Raw genomic sequence first — 15427 nt, 5'->3', positions numbered from 1 at the left:
AATAACTCCTTTAAAGAAATAGAGAAGAACAAAGGTAAGGAACTTGAAGCCCTTAAAGAGGAAACACAAAAATCCCTTAAAGAATTATAGGAAAACACAACCAAACAGGTGAAGGAACTGAATAAACCATCCAGGATCTAAAAATGGACATAGAAACAAGAAATCACAAAGGGAGACAACTCTGGAGAAAACCTAGGAAGGAGATCAGTAGTCATAGATGCAAGCATCACCAACAGAATACAAGAGATGGAAGAGAGAATCTCAGGAGCAGAAAATACCATAGGAAACATTGACACAACAGTCAAAGAAAATGCAAAGTGCAAAAAGCTCCTAACCCAGACATCCAGGAAATCCAGGACACAATGAGAAGATGAAACCTAAGGATAATAGGTATAGAAGAGAGTGAAGACTCCAAACTTAAAGGGCCAGTAAATATCTTTAACAAAATTATAGAAGAAAACTTCTCTAACCTAAAGAAAGAGATGCCCATGAACATACAAAAAACCAACAGAACTCCAAATAGATTGGGCCAGAAAAGAAATTCCTCCAGTCACATAATAATCAAAACACCAAATGCACAAAACAAAGAAAGAATATCAAAAGAAGTAAGGGAAAAAGGTAAAGTAATATATAAAGGCAGACTTATCAGAATTACTGCAGACTTCTAACCAGAGACTATGAAAGCTAGAAGATCCTGGGCAGATGTTATACAGACCCTAAAAAATCACAAATGCCAGCCAAGCAAAACTCTCAATTACCATAGATGGAGAAACCAAGCTATTCCATGACAAAACCAAATGTACACATATCTTTCCACAAATCCAGCCCTACAAAGGATAATAGATGGAAAACTCCAACACTAGGAGGGACACTACACCCTACAAAAAGCAAGAAAGTAATCTCCTTTCAACAAACACAATAGAAGATAACCACACAAACACAAAAATAATATCAATAACAACAGGGAGCAGAGCAACAATCACTAATGGCCGAGAAGCAACACTCTTACATGTTCAACACTTAGTCCCATTGCTGACCAGATTGCAAGCTGGCACAACCACTCTGGAAATCAGTCTGGAAGTTCCTCAGAAAATTGGACATAGTACTATCGGAGGACCCAGCTATACCACTCCTGGGCATATACCCAGAAGATGCTCCAACATTTAATAAGGATACATGCTCTACTATATTCATAGCAGCCTTATTTATAATAGGCAGAAGCTATGAAAAAAAAAAACAGATGTCCCTAAACAGAGGAATGGATACAGAAAGTGTGGTACATTTACACAATGGAGTACTACGCAGCTGTTAAAAACAGTGACATCATGAAATCAACAGGCAAATGGATGGATCTAGAAAATATCACCCTGAGTGAGCTATCTCAGTCACCAAAGAACACACATGGTATGCACTTACTGATAAGTGGGCATTAGGCAAAGAGTGTGGAATACACATGATACAAGTCACGGACCACATGAAGCTCAAGAGGAAGGAAGACCAAAGAGTGGATGCTTCAGTCCTACTTACAAAATAATCAAGGGAAGTAGAGGGTGGGAGGGACTTGGGAGGAAGAGAAGAGAGGGAGGGGGAAAAGAGGGTGTAGTGGCTATTCCTGGTTGTCAATTTGACTATATTTGGAATGAACTACAATCCAGAATTGGAAGGCTCACCAGTGACCCTTATCTGGAGGCTTGGAGATAGAAGCTTCTGATCTGGATCTTGGTATGGAGATCTTGAGGCATAGTGGCTATGGATTCCAGAAGATTAAATCTCGGAGTTCAAGGTAATCCAGGATTAAAGGTGTGTTGGAACACACCTTTAATCTGGGCTACACCTTTTATCTGGGATTAAAGGTGTGATGGAACACACCTTTAATCTGGGCTACACCTTCTGCTGGAGACAATATAAGGACATTGGAAGAAGGGAGTCTTGCTCTGGCCCTTTGCCTGCTTGCTGTGTGAGACTGAGTAACTACTAGATCCTTGGACTTCTATTCACAGCTGCGACTGAACCATTGTTGGGAATTGGGCTGCAGACTGTACCGGAGAGCCAGGAAGATGGTGGTGATGGCGCAAGTTCCGCTTCCCAACCTTGTTTTTGAGGAAGAGGACATTCCCTATGAGGAAGAAATTATGAGGAACCAGTTCTCCGTCAAATACTGGCTCTGCTACATCGTGTTCAAACAGGGGGCCCCCAAGCCCCGACTCAACCAGTTGTATGAGCGGGCACTCAAACTGCTTCCCTGCAGCTACAAACTCTGGTACCGCTATCTGAAGGCACGCCGGGCACAGGTGAAACATCGCTGTGTGACTGACCCTGCCTATGAAGATGTCAACAACTGCCATGAGAGGGCCTTTGTGTTCATGCACAAGATGCCACGCCTGTGGTTAGACTACTGCCAGTTTCTCATGGACCAGGGAAGGGTAACACATACCCGCCGCACCTTTGACCGTGCCCTCAGGGCACTGCCCATCACACAACACTCTTGCATCTGGCCCCTGTATCTGCGTTTCCTGCGCTCCTACCCACTGCCTGAGACTGCTGTGCGAGGCTACCGTTGCTTCCTCAAGCTGAGTCCTGAGAGGGCTGAGGAATACATCGAGTATCTCAAATCCAGTGACCGGCTAGACGAGGCTGCACAGCGCCTGGCCACCGTGGTGAATGATGAGCGCTTTGTATCCAAGGCTGGTAAATCCAACTACCAGCTGTGGCACGAGCTGTGTGACTTTATCTCCCAGAATCCAGACAAGGTACAGTCTCTCAATGTGGATGCGATAATCCGTGGTGGGCTCACCCGTTTCACTGACCAGCTGGGCAAGCTGTGGTGCTCTCTGGCAGACTACTATATCCGCAGTGGCCACTTCGAAAAGGCTCGGGATGTGTATGAGGAGGCCATTCGCACGGTGATGACCGTGCGGGACTTCACCCAGGTGTTCGACAGCTACGCCCAGTTTGAGGAGAGCATGATTGCAGCGAAGATGGAGACTGCCTCTGAACTGGGGCGTGAGGAGGAGGACGATGTGGATCTGGAGCTGCGCCTGGCCCGCTTCGAACAGCTCATCAGCCAACGGCCCCTGCTTCTCAATAGCGTCCTTCTGCGCCAGAACCCACACCACGTCCACGAGTGGCACAAACGTGTAGCCCTCCATCAGGGCCGCCCTCGGGAGATTATCAACACATACACAGAGGCTGTGCAAACAGTTGACCCCTTCAAAGCCACAGGCAAGCCCCACACACTGTGGGTTGCATTCGCCAAGTTTTACGAAGACAATGGACAGCTGGATGATGCTCGTGTCATCCTAGAGAAGGCCACCAAGGTAAACTTCAATCAGGTGGATGACCTGGCAAGTGTGTGGTGCCAGTGTGGGGAGCTGGAGCTCAGGCACGAGAATTACGACGAGCCCTTAAAGCTGCTTCGGAAAGCTACGGCTTTGCCTGCCCGCCGAGCTGAGTACTTTGATGGTTCAGAACCTGTGCAGAACCGTGTATATAAGTCACTGAAGGTGTGGTCCATGCTTGCTGACTTGGAGGAAAGCCTGGGCACTTTCCAGTCAACCAAGGCAGTGTATGACCGAATCCTGGACCTGCGCATAGCCACACCACAGATCGTTATTAACTATGCCATGTTCCTGGAGGAGCACAAGTACTTTGAGGAGAGCTTCAAGGCTTATGAGTGTGGCATCTCACTGTTCAAGTGGCCCAATGTTTTAGACATCTGGAGCACCTACCTGACCAAATTCATCTCGCGCTATGGGGGCCGAAAGCTGGAGCGTGCACGGGATCTCTTTGAGCAGGCACTCGATGGCTGCCCACCAAAATATGCCAAGACTTTATACCTGCTCTACGCACAGCTGGAGGAGGAATGGGGCCTTGCCCGCCATGCCATGGCTGTGTATGACCGTGCGACCAGGGCAGTGGAGACATGTTTAACATCTACATCAAGCGGGCTGCTGAGATCTATGGCGTCACCCACACTCGTGGCATCTACCAGAAGGCCATTGAGGTGCTGTCTGATGAGCATGCCCGTGAGATGTGCCTGCGGTTTGCAGACATGGAGTGCAAGCTCGGTGAAATCGACCGCGCCCGGGCCATCTACAGCTTCTGCTCCCAGATCTGTGATCCCCGGACAACTGGGGCATTCTGGCAAACATGGAAGGACTTTGAGGTCCGGCACGGCAATGAGGATACCATCAGGGAGATGCTGAGGATACGGCGGAGCGTGCAGGCCACATACAATACTCAGGTCAACTTCATGGCTTCACAGATGCTCAAGGTGTCGGGCAGTGCCACAGGCACCGTGTCTGACCTGGCTCCTGGGCAGAGCGGCATGGATGACATGAAGTTGCTGGAACAGAGAGCAGAACAGCTGGCAGCTGAGGCAGAGCGGGACCAGCCCCCCAGGGCCCAGAGCAAGATCTTCTTTGTGAGGAGTGATGCAACCAGGGAGGAATTGGCAGAGCTGGCTCAGCAGGCCAACCCTGAGGAGATCCAGCTGGGCGAGGATGAGGACGAGGACGAGATGGACCTGGAGCCCAATGAAGTCCGACTGGAACAGCAGAGTGTACCAGCTGCTGTGTTCGGGAGCCTAAAGGAAGACTGACCCTCTCCACACTTTTTCCTCCATGGTCCCTCCCCCATAACTACCCTTCTAATACAGCCCCTCTTTGTACATCAAAAAAAAAAATTTTTTTTTCAGGTCTTTCAGCGGAATCGGGATCATGGCGGCCACGGCCAAGATGGCGACATCTGGCTGGGTGCGGAAGAGGCTGCTCAAAGAGGAGGACATGACCAAAGTGGAGTTCGAGACGAGCGAGGAGGTGGATGTGACCCCCACGTTCGACACCATGGGCCTGAGAGAGGACCTGCTGCGCAGCATCTACGCCTACGGTTTTGAAAAACCTTCAGCGATCCAGCAGCGTGCTATCAAACAGATAATTAAAGGGAGAGATGTCATTGCACAGTCTCAGTCTGGCACAGGCAAGACGGCCACCTTCAGTATCTCAGTGCTGCAGTGCTTGGATATCCAGGTTCGAGAAAGCCAAGCTTTGATTCTGGCTCCAACCAGAGAGTTAGCGGTGCAGATTCAGAAGGGTCTGCTCGCTCTGGGGGATTATATGAACGTGCAGTGCCATGCCTGCATTGGGGGCACCAATGTCGGGGAGGACATCCGGAAGCTGGATTACGGGCAGCATGTGGTGGCAGGCACGCCGGGACGCGTCTTTGATCTGATCCGCCGGAGAAGTTTACTGACACGGGCTATCAAGATGCTGGTTTTGGATGAGGCTGATGAAATGTTGAAGAAAGGTTTCAAGGAGCAGATCTATGATGTGTACAGGTATTTGCCACCAGCCACACAGGTCGTTCTCATCAGTGCCACACTGCCTCATGAGATCCTGGAGATGACCAACAAGTTCATGACCAACCCCATCCGCATCCTGGTGAAGCGTGATGAGTTGACTCTGGAAGGCATCAAGCAGTTCTTTGTGGCCGTGGAAAGAGAGGAATGGAAGTTTGATACTCTATGTGATCTCTACGACAAGCTGACCATCACCCAGGCCGTCATCTTCTGCAACACCAAGAGGAAGGTTGACTGGCTGACAGAGAAAATGAGAGAAGCCAATTTCACTGTGTCATCCATGCATGGAGACATGCCCCAGAAAGAACGAGAGTCTATCATGAAGGAGTTCTGGTCAGGTGCCAGCCGGGTGCTCATCTCCACAGATGTCTGAGCTCGGGGCCTGGATGTCCCTCAGGTGTCCCTCATCATTAACTATGACCTGCCCAACAACAGAGAACTGTACATTTACAGAATTGGGAGATCGGGTCGGTATGGACGAAAAGGTGTGGCCATCGATTTTGTGAAGAATGATGACATCCGGATTCTCAGGGACATCGAGCAGTACTACGCCACCCAGATAGACGAGATGCCCATGAACGTGACTGACCTCATCTGAAGCTGGTGCTGGTCCACCGAGACCCTGTTTGGAAACAGAAGCTTCTATTTAATGGGGTTGATTGATATGAACGGTCTTCTCGGAGCCCCTCCGCCATCTTTTCTAATGCACGTGTAAATAACCCAATGCTTAACCTTTTACATTAAACGTGGACATTTAAAAAAAAAAAAGAAATTTTCTTGATAAGGGTGAAGACTGAACTTACCCATGAATAGAAAGACACAAATTTAGAATGTAGTAAGGTATTATGGTGGTTTAGAAAAGCTATGGTTGTAGGTTCTCCTCCAGGATCCTAGTCCAGCCATGATTTCCCTCTTGTTGAGAGAGTCTTCCATCCAATTAGAGATGCTTTTGTCGCTACCCAGAGTATGGGTAGCATAACTGTACTGTTGGTGTGATTGTGTCATGCTGCATATTGTGGTTCATAGGCTCCCTACCTGGGTAGGACCATTGGTTGTCTTCCTCCATTGGAAGTGCTATAGTAAACTACTAGGTTTCTTCTTTTATGTCATAGTGGCCTTCCTCATGATGCCTTCCTATCAGGCTATTTGCATTAGTAAAATGTTCTGGGTTTTGAAGTTTTTGTTAATGATAGAGTTTTAAGTTTAGCGTTATTAGTTGAAGTAAATTGAACTTAGCCAGGGTAACGGTTTATTTGCTCATTGATCTTTTACCGGCGCTATTTTTTTTTCTTTTTTATGGTACGTTGTTGTAAAGATTCAGATTTGGGTTGTCTGTAATGTTCTGGTTAAAAAGTTTTAACCTTACAATATAGGATTCAGATGGATATAAAGGCAGAACACAGTTTTTGTTTTTCTCTTGTATTTATTTATGTATCCTGCTGTATTGAATTACACCACTGGTGTTATCGCATGCTGTGCCTTCCCCAAATGGCCTGAAAGACGGAGTGCTCAAATGACTGTTGAAGGCTGCAGAGCAATCTCTCCCAGTGAAGACAGCACGTCATACTCTAGAGGACAATTCATACCCTGTGTCAAGCTTCTAGTGTGTGTTGGGTATAACAAATACACATGCTTGAAAAACAAGATACAGAAATAAGAGCAGCCGTATGCTCATAACTCAGACACCTGGTTCACAGAACACTCAGAAACCCTAGAGATAAATCTGAACAGAGACCAGAAACAAAGTTTTGGCAAGAGCTCTGAAAGGTTACAGCAAAAGGAAGATAGTATATTTAGTAAATAGTGTAGGGAAAATTAAATTTCACATGCAAAAATTTCATCTTGATTTTATACTTGAACAGAAACTAGTTCAAAGGAGATATGCTCCTGGGCTGTCAGGCCCCAAACTATAAATTCCTTAGAAGAGAGGCCAGGGACAAATGTGCCTGGATGGTCCTGGCAACGAAATTTTAGATATTGCAATGTTCACTCAGTCCATCTGGATAATGTCAGTGCTATATCAAACTAACATTGTTCTACCCAGCAAAAGAAAAAACAAAACAAAACAAAACAAAAAAACTAACATCAACCTGTACATTGAGAAGAGATGTTTGGAAATTATTTCTCTGATAAAAAGTTATACTTAGCTCCACCACTCAGTAGGAGGAAAGCAAACAGCAGTTAAAAAATAGGCAAAGGACTCAAGTAGACATTTCTTCAAAGCATATATACTAATGAATGGCAGGTATGTGAAAACCTTCTTGTTATGGCTGGAGTCTGAGGTATCCTCTCATATCCTAGCTGGCTGGTGCCACTAAGCGGTGACAGGGTCATGAGGACCCTGATGACATCATCTGGTCAACTGAAATGAGTTCAAGAGGTGAGGCTAAGTTGGAGAGGGAGCTTTAGAGTACTGGTTTTCAACCTGTGGGTCGTGATCCCTTTGCAGGTCATATATTGGATATGATATATATCAGATATTTACATTAGGGTTTGTTACAGTGTCAGAATTACAGTTATAAAGTAGCAACAACATAATTTTATGGTTGGGGGTCACCACAACACAAGGAACAGTATTAAAGGGTCACAGCATCAGGAAGGCTGAGGACCACTGATTTAGAGGATGTATCCTGTCCTTAGACCCTTCCAGTCTCTTATTTATTGATTCTCAGCTACCATGGTGGCTGCTAACTTTCTTCCACTATACCTTTCTGCCCAATACAACTCTTTGTCACAGACGTAGAAGCAATATGCCGGTACAACCATGAGATGAAACTACCATACTCAAGAGACTAAATAAAGCTTTCTCCCTTACAACTGTTTAACTTAATATTTTGTCACACCAGAAAAATGAAGCTTACTAACACAGTGCTTAACATCATTAATTGTTAGAAAAATACATAGTCAAATTGCTATAAGGTATTAATTGACTATGTATTAGGATGCTGCCATCAAAAGTCAAAAGATGGGGAATACTGTTGAGGAGCATTTAAATGTGAACTCCAGTATATTATCCATCATGTTATTAGAAGGATGTAAACTGGTAATGTCAATTTGGAAATGTGTATATTTCTAAAGAAATAAGATACAGAACTGTAATACTATCTATAATATATATATACACACCTGAAGGTAAAGATGAAGTCACTACCTCATGGTATCTGTGTTCTCATGTATATTGCTACCCTACTTATCTACTCATGGTAGCTCTGATAGGGACACAAAATAAATACCCTTCTTTCTATGAATAGTTGAAGAAACTACAGTGAGTGTGTTTGTGTGTGTGTGTGTGTGTGAATACATATGCACACATACATGTACACGAAGATATGATAGAATGTTACTCAGACTTGAAAAGATGGGATTGGTGTCTGCTATTGCATGCATGAACTTGAAGGGCATTATGCTTGATAAAAATAAAACAAACACATAGAGAAAAAAAATTCCATGTTCACACCTATCCATGGAAATTTTAGAAAGTCAATCTATACAGAGAAGAATTAAAATAGCAACAGAGGAAGGCAGGAAAGAAAATCAGAAATGTAGTTTAAAGGGTGTGTAGTAGCAGACCTATAGGCTCTGCAGTGTAGAACGAAGATTATGGGTGATAAAAACTCACATCATTGAGATGACTACATTGTATCAACTCTACCAACAAAAGCAAGAACATAACTTGAAGTAATGTGTATTTTAAATCACCTTACTGTAGTTACCATTTTTCCTGTTTCTAGGGAAAATGATATCATATTGTCTTTCATACCTTAAACAGACAGCATAATGTTTATTAAAAACAACACCAAACAAACGAAACAAAGGATGGCCCCACGTACCATCAAGCTCAGTGTCCTCTCTGGAGGAAATGTGATCCTCCGTTCTATACAACTTTAGGCTTCTGTGGTTTAAAATGTCATGGGAAGAAAGAGCAAGATACCCAGTGACTTAAAGTTGTGCCCCCTGCTCTGCTTTTTGGAACTTTTGCTACAAGAGATTGGAAAGTAAAAAGGATTTGCCTTCCTAGGGGAGAAAGTTGACCTTGTTAATCCGGAGAAAACCGGAAGCTCTTGCTATACCACATGAGTAGTGAGGATGGAGAGGACACTCAGAAACTCACCAGAGCATCTCTTGGCAGTCAGTATCCCAGTCATAAATAAATTTTGTTCATGATTATGCTTACATATGTGTGATGTGTTTGTAAGTGTGTGCATATGCACTGACACATGCATTCACAGGGCACACTCTCAAGTGTGCTGCTCAGAGGAAAACTATGAGGAGTTAGTGTTCTCCAATGAGGCCTGGGAACACTATCCTGGCCATCACACTTCTTTGATAAGAACATTTACCTGCTGAGCAAACTTACTGTCTTGTAAAAAAAATAATTTTTTTTCATACTGTACCGCTCTTGGGAGGAAGAGGATGTCAGTTTCCCACATCCTTCAGGTTTATCTCACTCCAGACATAGATCTCAAAGTCTGTGTTTGCAGACTGAAGTGGGCTGTGATGTCACTGTCAATGGTGCTTTGCCATCAGTCTATCAAGACCAGTCATCCATAATTGATGTTGCCAAGGAAATAAACAGCACTTGCTATAGCCCTCTACTTAGGAAGACAGAGAAATTTGGAACACCAATTAGTTCACAAGTTGCACTTTTTTTCTAGAATTCTTTTAATTATATGCACAGAGTTAGTTAAATGGGGTTCTATGGATGTATGCATATGTTTCTATTACTATTGAAAAATTATATTTCATAGGCAAATAAGTATGGGCATTAATCAAAATTCCCAGGAGCATGTTTATGTGTATGTGTATATGTGTATGCATATGTATATGATTTCTGTTAATCTGGGTGTTGTTAGTATGTCTCTCAGCACAAAATCTAGAGAGCCTTGAGTCTCATGGACTAGAGAAGGTCTTTCCAGACTCAAGAGAAAAATGGAAATTCATATATTTTTTGTCTCTTTATTCTATGAAGGTCTCTGATCAGTTGAATGCTCCCTGCTCATAAAGAGAAAACCTCTTTCTTATTCATTTTATTAATTTCAATTCTAGTCTGTCCAGGAAATATCACCTAAGATCTACCCATAAACTCTGCTTTATCAGATCCCAAGGTCCTCTCAGTTCAGTTAAAGTGTTATCTAAAGGTAACAATGAAAACAAGTAATTTTATGCCATGACCAAAATATTTAGCCATATAGGTAATTAAAATTTAATTCTTTCACAATATTTTTCTGTATATTCTGATATCAGAGGTAAATCTATGCTACCTTTATTGACTCTAGTTACTTACAAAGGAAGAGTTGAAATATATGTACCAAGTGGTTAGAAATGATCAAGTATGTTTCAGTACTTGATTTCCCATAGATACAGTTGGTGTCATGGATGAAATGATTGGCTGTGTTTGAAACTGTTGAATATCAACGTCTTCTATATTGAAACCTTCTTTCCTGGAGAAAGGATATAAATCCCATGAAGGTAATAAAACTTGTAAGACCCAAAAGACTCACAAAACTAGGGTGCTCAGAAGTTAGTTATAAGGCAAACTAGACTCCCTCCTCATGGTTATATCAAATATAAGAAAGTCCTGTAGGAGACAGGCCTGTTCAGTGGAGCTGCCTACAAGCTCAACAGGAAGCCCCAGAGATGCATCTTTTATAAGTTATTCTCCATTCTGGAGGGGGAGTTTTCGTGATGTAACTGCTTTTGATTCATTCATACATCTTAAGACAAACCATCACACATGTTCCTGTAAGTAACCTCAATAAACGTTCACTGAGGAAGATTTGAGTAAAATTATTCCTTCCTGTTCATTGTCAGTTATGTGGGTAAACAGATATTTGCTCTCACGGCCCCTCCAAAAGTCATGTAACTGCAAAGTCAAACCCGATTATAATGGTAGATGGTAATTAGCTAGAAAAGCAATGAGGATGTGATTGTGCGTGATACAAATTGTTTACATTTTATTACATGTATATAATATGATATATATATATGTTACTTGAAAATGCAACATGTTTTGATCTCTCTGTCTCTCTGTCTCTCTGTCTCTCTGTCTCTCTGTCTCTGTCTCTCTCTCTCTCTCTCTCACACACACACACACACACACCAACTACTCTCAGATTCATTTGCTCTGTATTTACCTATTTTATGTACATATTTTTTCCTTTTTTTTAATTAGGTATTTTCCTCATTTACATTTCAAATGCTATCCCAAAAGTCCCCCATACCCACCCACCCCCACTCCCCTACCTCCCCACTCCCTCTTTTTGGCTTTGGTGTTCCCCTGTACTGGGGCATATAAAGTTTGCAAGTCCAATGGGCCTTTCTTTCCAGTGATGGTCGACTAGGCCATCTTTTGATACATATGCAGCTAGAGACAAGAGCTCCGGGGTACTGGTTAGTTCATATTGTTGTTCCACATATAGGGTTGCAGTTCCTTTAGTTCCTTGGGTGCTTTCTCTAGCTCCTCCATTGGGGGCCCTGTGATTCATTCAATAGCTGCCTGTGAGCATCCACTTCTGTGTTTGCTAGGCCCCAGCATAGTCTCACAAGAGACAGCTATATCTGGGTCCTTTCAGCAAAATCTTGCTAGTGTATGCAATGGTATCAGCCTTTGGAAGCTGATTATGGGATGGATCCCTGGATATGGCAATCACTAGATGGTCCATCCTTTTGTCTCAGCTCCAAATTTTGTCTCTGTAACTCCTTCCATGGGTGTTTTGTTCCCAAATCTAAGAAGGGGCAAAGTATCCACACTTTGGTCTTCATTCTTCTTGAGTTTCATGCGTTTAGCAAATTGTATCTTATATCTCGGGTATCCTAAGTTTCTGGGCTAATATCCACTTATCGGTGAGTACATATTGTGTGAGTTCCTTTGTGATTGGATTACCTCACTCAGGATGATGCCCTCCAGGTCCATCCATTTGCCTAGGAATTTCATAAATTCATTCTTTTTAATAGCTGAGTAGTACTCCATTGTGTAAATGTACCACATTTTCTGTATCCATTCCTCTGTTGAGGGGCATCTGGGTTCTTTCCAGCTTCTGGATATTATAAATAAGGCTGCTATGAACATAGTGGAGCACGTGACCTTCTTACTGGTTGGGACATCTTCTGGATATATGCCCAGGAGAGGTATTGCTGGATCCTCCGGTAGTACTATGTCCAATTTTCTGAGGAACCGCCAGACTGATTTCCAGAGTGGTTGTACAAGCTTGCAATCCCACCAACAATGGAGGAGTGTTCCTCTTTCTCCACATCCTCGCCAGCATCTGCTGTCACCTGAATTTTTGATCTTAGCCATTCTGACTGGTGTGAGGTGGAATCTCAGGGTTTTTTGATTTGCATTTCCCCGATGATTAAGGATGTTGAACATTTTTTCAGGTGCTTCTCTGCCATTCCTAAGGTGAGAATTCTTTGTTCAGTTCTGAGCCCCATTTTTTAATGGGGTTATCTGATTTTCTGGAGTCCACCTTCTTGAGTTCTTTATATATATATTGGATATTAATCCCCTATCCGATTTGGGATAGGTAAAGATCCTTCCCCAATCTGTTGGTGGTCTTTTTGTCTTATTGGCGGTGTCTTTTGCCTTGCAGAAGCTTTGCAATTTTATGAGGTCCCATTTATCTATTCTCGATCTTACAGCACAAGCCATAGCTGTTCTATTCAGGAATTTCTCCCCTGTACCCATATCTTCGAGGCTTTTCCCTACTTTCTCCTCTAAAAGTTTCAGTGTCTCTGGTTTTATGTGGAGTTCCTTGATCCACTTAGATTTGACCTTAGTACAAGGAGATAGAAATGGATCAATTCGCAATCTTCTACATGATAACAGCCAGATGTGCCAGCACCATTTGTTGACAATGCTGTCTTTTTTCCACTGGATGGTTTTGACTCCCTTCTCAAAGATCAAGTGACCATAGGTGTGTGGGTTCATCTCTGGGTCTTCAATTCTGTTCCATTGGTCTACTTGTCTGTCACTATACCAGTACCATGCAGTTTTTATCACAATTGCTCTATAGTAAAGCTTTAGATCAGGCATGGTGATTCCACTAGAGGTTCTTTTATCCTTGAGAAGAGTTTTTGCTCTCCTAAGTTTTTTGTTATTCCAGATGAATTTGCCGATTGCCCTTTCTAATTTGTTGAAGAATTGAGTTGGAATTTTTGATGGGGATTGCATTGAATCTGTAGATTGCTTTTGGTAAGATAGCCATTTTTACTATATTGAGCATGCCAATCCATGAGCATGGGAGATCTTTCCATCTTCTGAGATCTTCTTTAATTTCTTTCTTCAGAGACTTGACGTTCTTATCATACAGATCTTTTACTTCCTTAGTTAGAGTCATGCCAAGGTATTTTATATTATTTGTGACTATTGAGAAGGGTGTTGTTTCCCTAATTTCTTTCTCAGCCTGTTTATCCTTTGTGTACAGAAATGCCATTGACTTGTTTGAGTTACTTTTATATCCAGCTACTTCATTGAAGCTGTTTATCAGGCTTAGGAGTTCTCTGGTGGAATTTTTAGGGTCACTTATATACGCTATCATATCATCTGCAAAAAGTGATATTTTGACTTCTTCCTTTCCAATTTGTATCCCCTCATATTTTTCATACACATCAATTCCAGTTTGTGCTGTCTATATATTTTTGGATGTGTAGCCTTCCACTGAAGAACCACTGCCTCTCCCACAAGCTAAATTTGCCCATAGTTTCCTATCTCGGTGTGGAATTTCATGGCTGCCTTTCATATGGATGCTGGGGCTCATTCTGGACTCACTTTCACAGGTCTTGTCCACACTGTCATAACCATTGTGAGTGTATGTGTGTAGCTGCAGTGCTATGTCTGTAAGATATTACATCCTGGCAGTTAACCACTGCTTCTCACCCTTACAGTCTCTCTGCCCTCTATTCTGCAATGATCTCTAAGCCCTGGGATGAAGGGCTGTGATACACGTTTCCTATTTTAGACCTGAAAATTCCACAGTTGCTATTTATTTATTTATTTATTTATTTATTTATTTATTTATCTATCTATCTATTCATTGCACCTTGGCCAATTGAGTTTCTCAGTTAATCACTACCTATTCCAAAATGAAACTTCTCCAAGATATTCTGAGGTATACACTGATCTATGTGCATAACAGGAAGCCATTAGGAGTCAATTCATTACTACGTCCACTTGGCAGAAAAATGGTGGTAGTTTCTTTCTGAGGGCATAGGATCTAGGACCGTTTTTAGCCATAATTTCTTGGAGTGGTCATTCTCACACTGAACATCCACTGTCTAAGAAGTAAACGAATAGTAACTGAAATGGGATGTTTCTTTTGAAGTTGTCAGGCAATGAGATTTTCTAGGTCCTCAAATCGTTAAATGCTATTGATAGTGTAATTGAGTAACTGAAAACTTAAAGCCTATCCTCCAGTGGCACACTTTCTCCAACAAAGCCACACCCACTCCAGCAAGGCTACACCTCCTAATAGTGCCTAATAGTGGGAAATAGGAATGAAGATATTTATTATTATTACTCTTATTATTATTTTAAAAGGGACTTAACTACATCATGTCCTTGCCCTAAGGTTTTGCGAACAGTGGAACTTTCCAGCGATAGGCAAGTTCATCTGCTGAAGAGAATTTCTAAACAGTAAATTCTTCACGTTGTTGCATCCTTACCTTTAACCACTTACACCAGGTTCAGAGGGAAGAGCCAACTGGCAGGTAGAAAATGGATCAGGGGGAACAGGTTGTGACCATTTGCAGTCTCATCAGGTAGATAAGGAAGGAAGAGCACAGAAAGAGGCATCCTAGTATATACTTGCCAATGAGACTGACACAGGTCAAAGCCAGGTGCTGAGCCCGAGGACAGTGGCAAAGAAGCTTGGGGTGTCTACAGGTCTACCACTGGCATACAGGTGCTAGGAGTATGGACGAGAAACAAGCATGTTGCTATATTAATTCTTGCAAGACAGCACTAGCTGACTATTCAGCCCCCTGCTTTCCCATAATGACATGCTCTCCACTCTCACTCTAAGTAGGTTCACCGGGCACAGGCCATACTTGTATTCTGCAGGGAGTAGTGTGTGC

The 15427-nt window shown here is 43.0% G+C and overlaps 2 pseudogenes; both read left to right on the top strand.

The window, feature by feature from the left end:
• The first annotated feature begins 2057 nt into the window (after nt 1–2057).
• On the top strand, nt 2058–4657 carry LOC147002723 (pre-mRNA-splicing factor SYF1 pseudogene; annotated as a pseudogene).
• Nucleotides 4658–4718: 61 nt separating this feature from the next.
• LOC147002722 (eukaryotic initiation factor 4A-III pseudogene) lies at nt 4719–5954 on the top strand (annotated as a pseudogene).
• Nucleotides 5955–15427: the final 9473 nt, after the last annotated feature.

This window comes from Mus caroli, unplaced genomic scaffold (genome assembly GCF_978045245.1).
Source record: "Mus caroli unplaced genomic scaffold, Mus_caroli_1 scaffold_9, whole genome shotgun sequence".
Taxonomy (NCBI): Eukaryota; Metazoa; Chordata; class Mammalia; order Rodentia; family Muridae; genus Mus; species Mus caroli.
The sequence above is the reverse complement of the archived record's forward strand: the minus strand, read 5'-3'. Positions and strand labels throughout refer to the sequence as shown.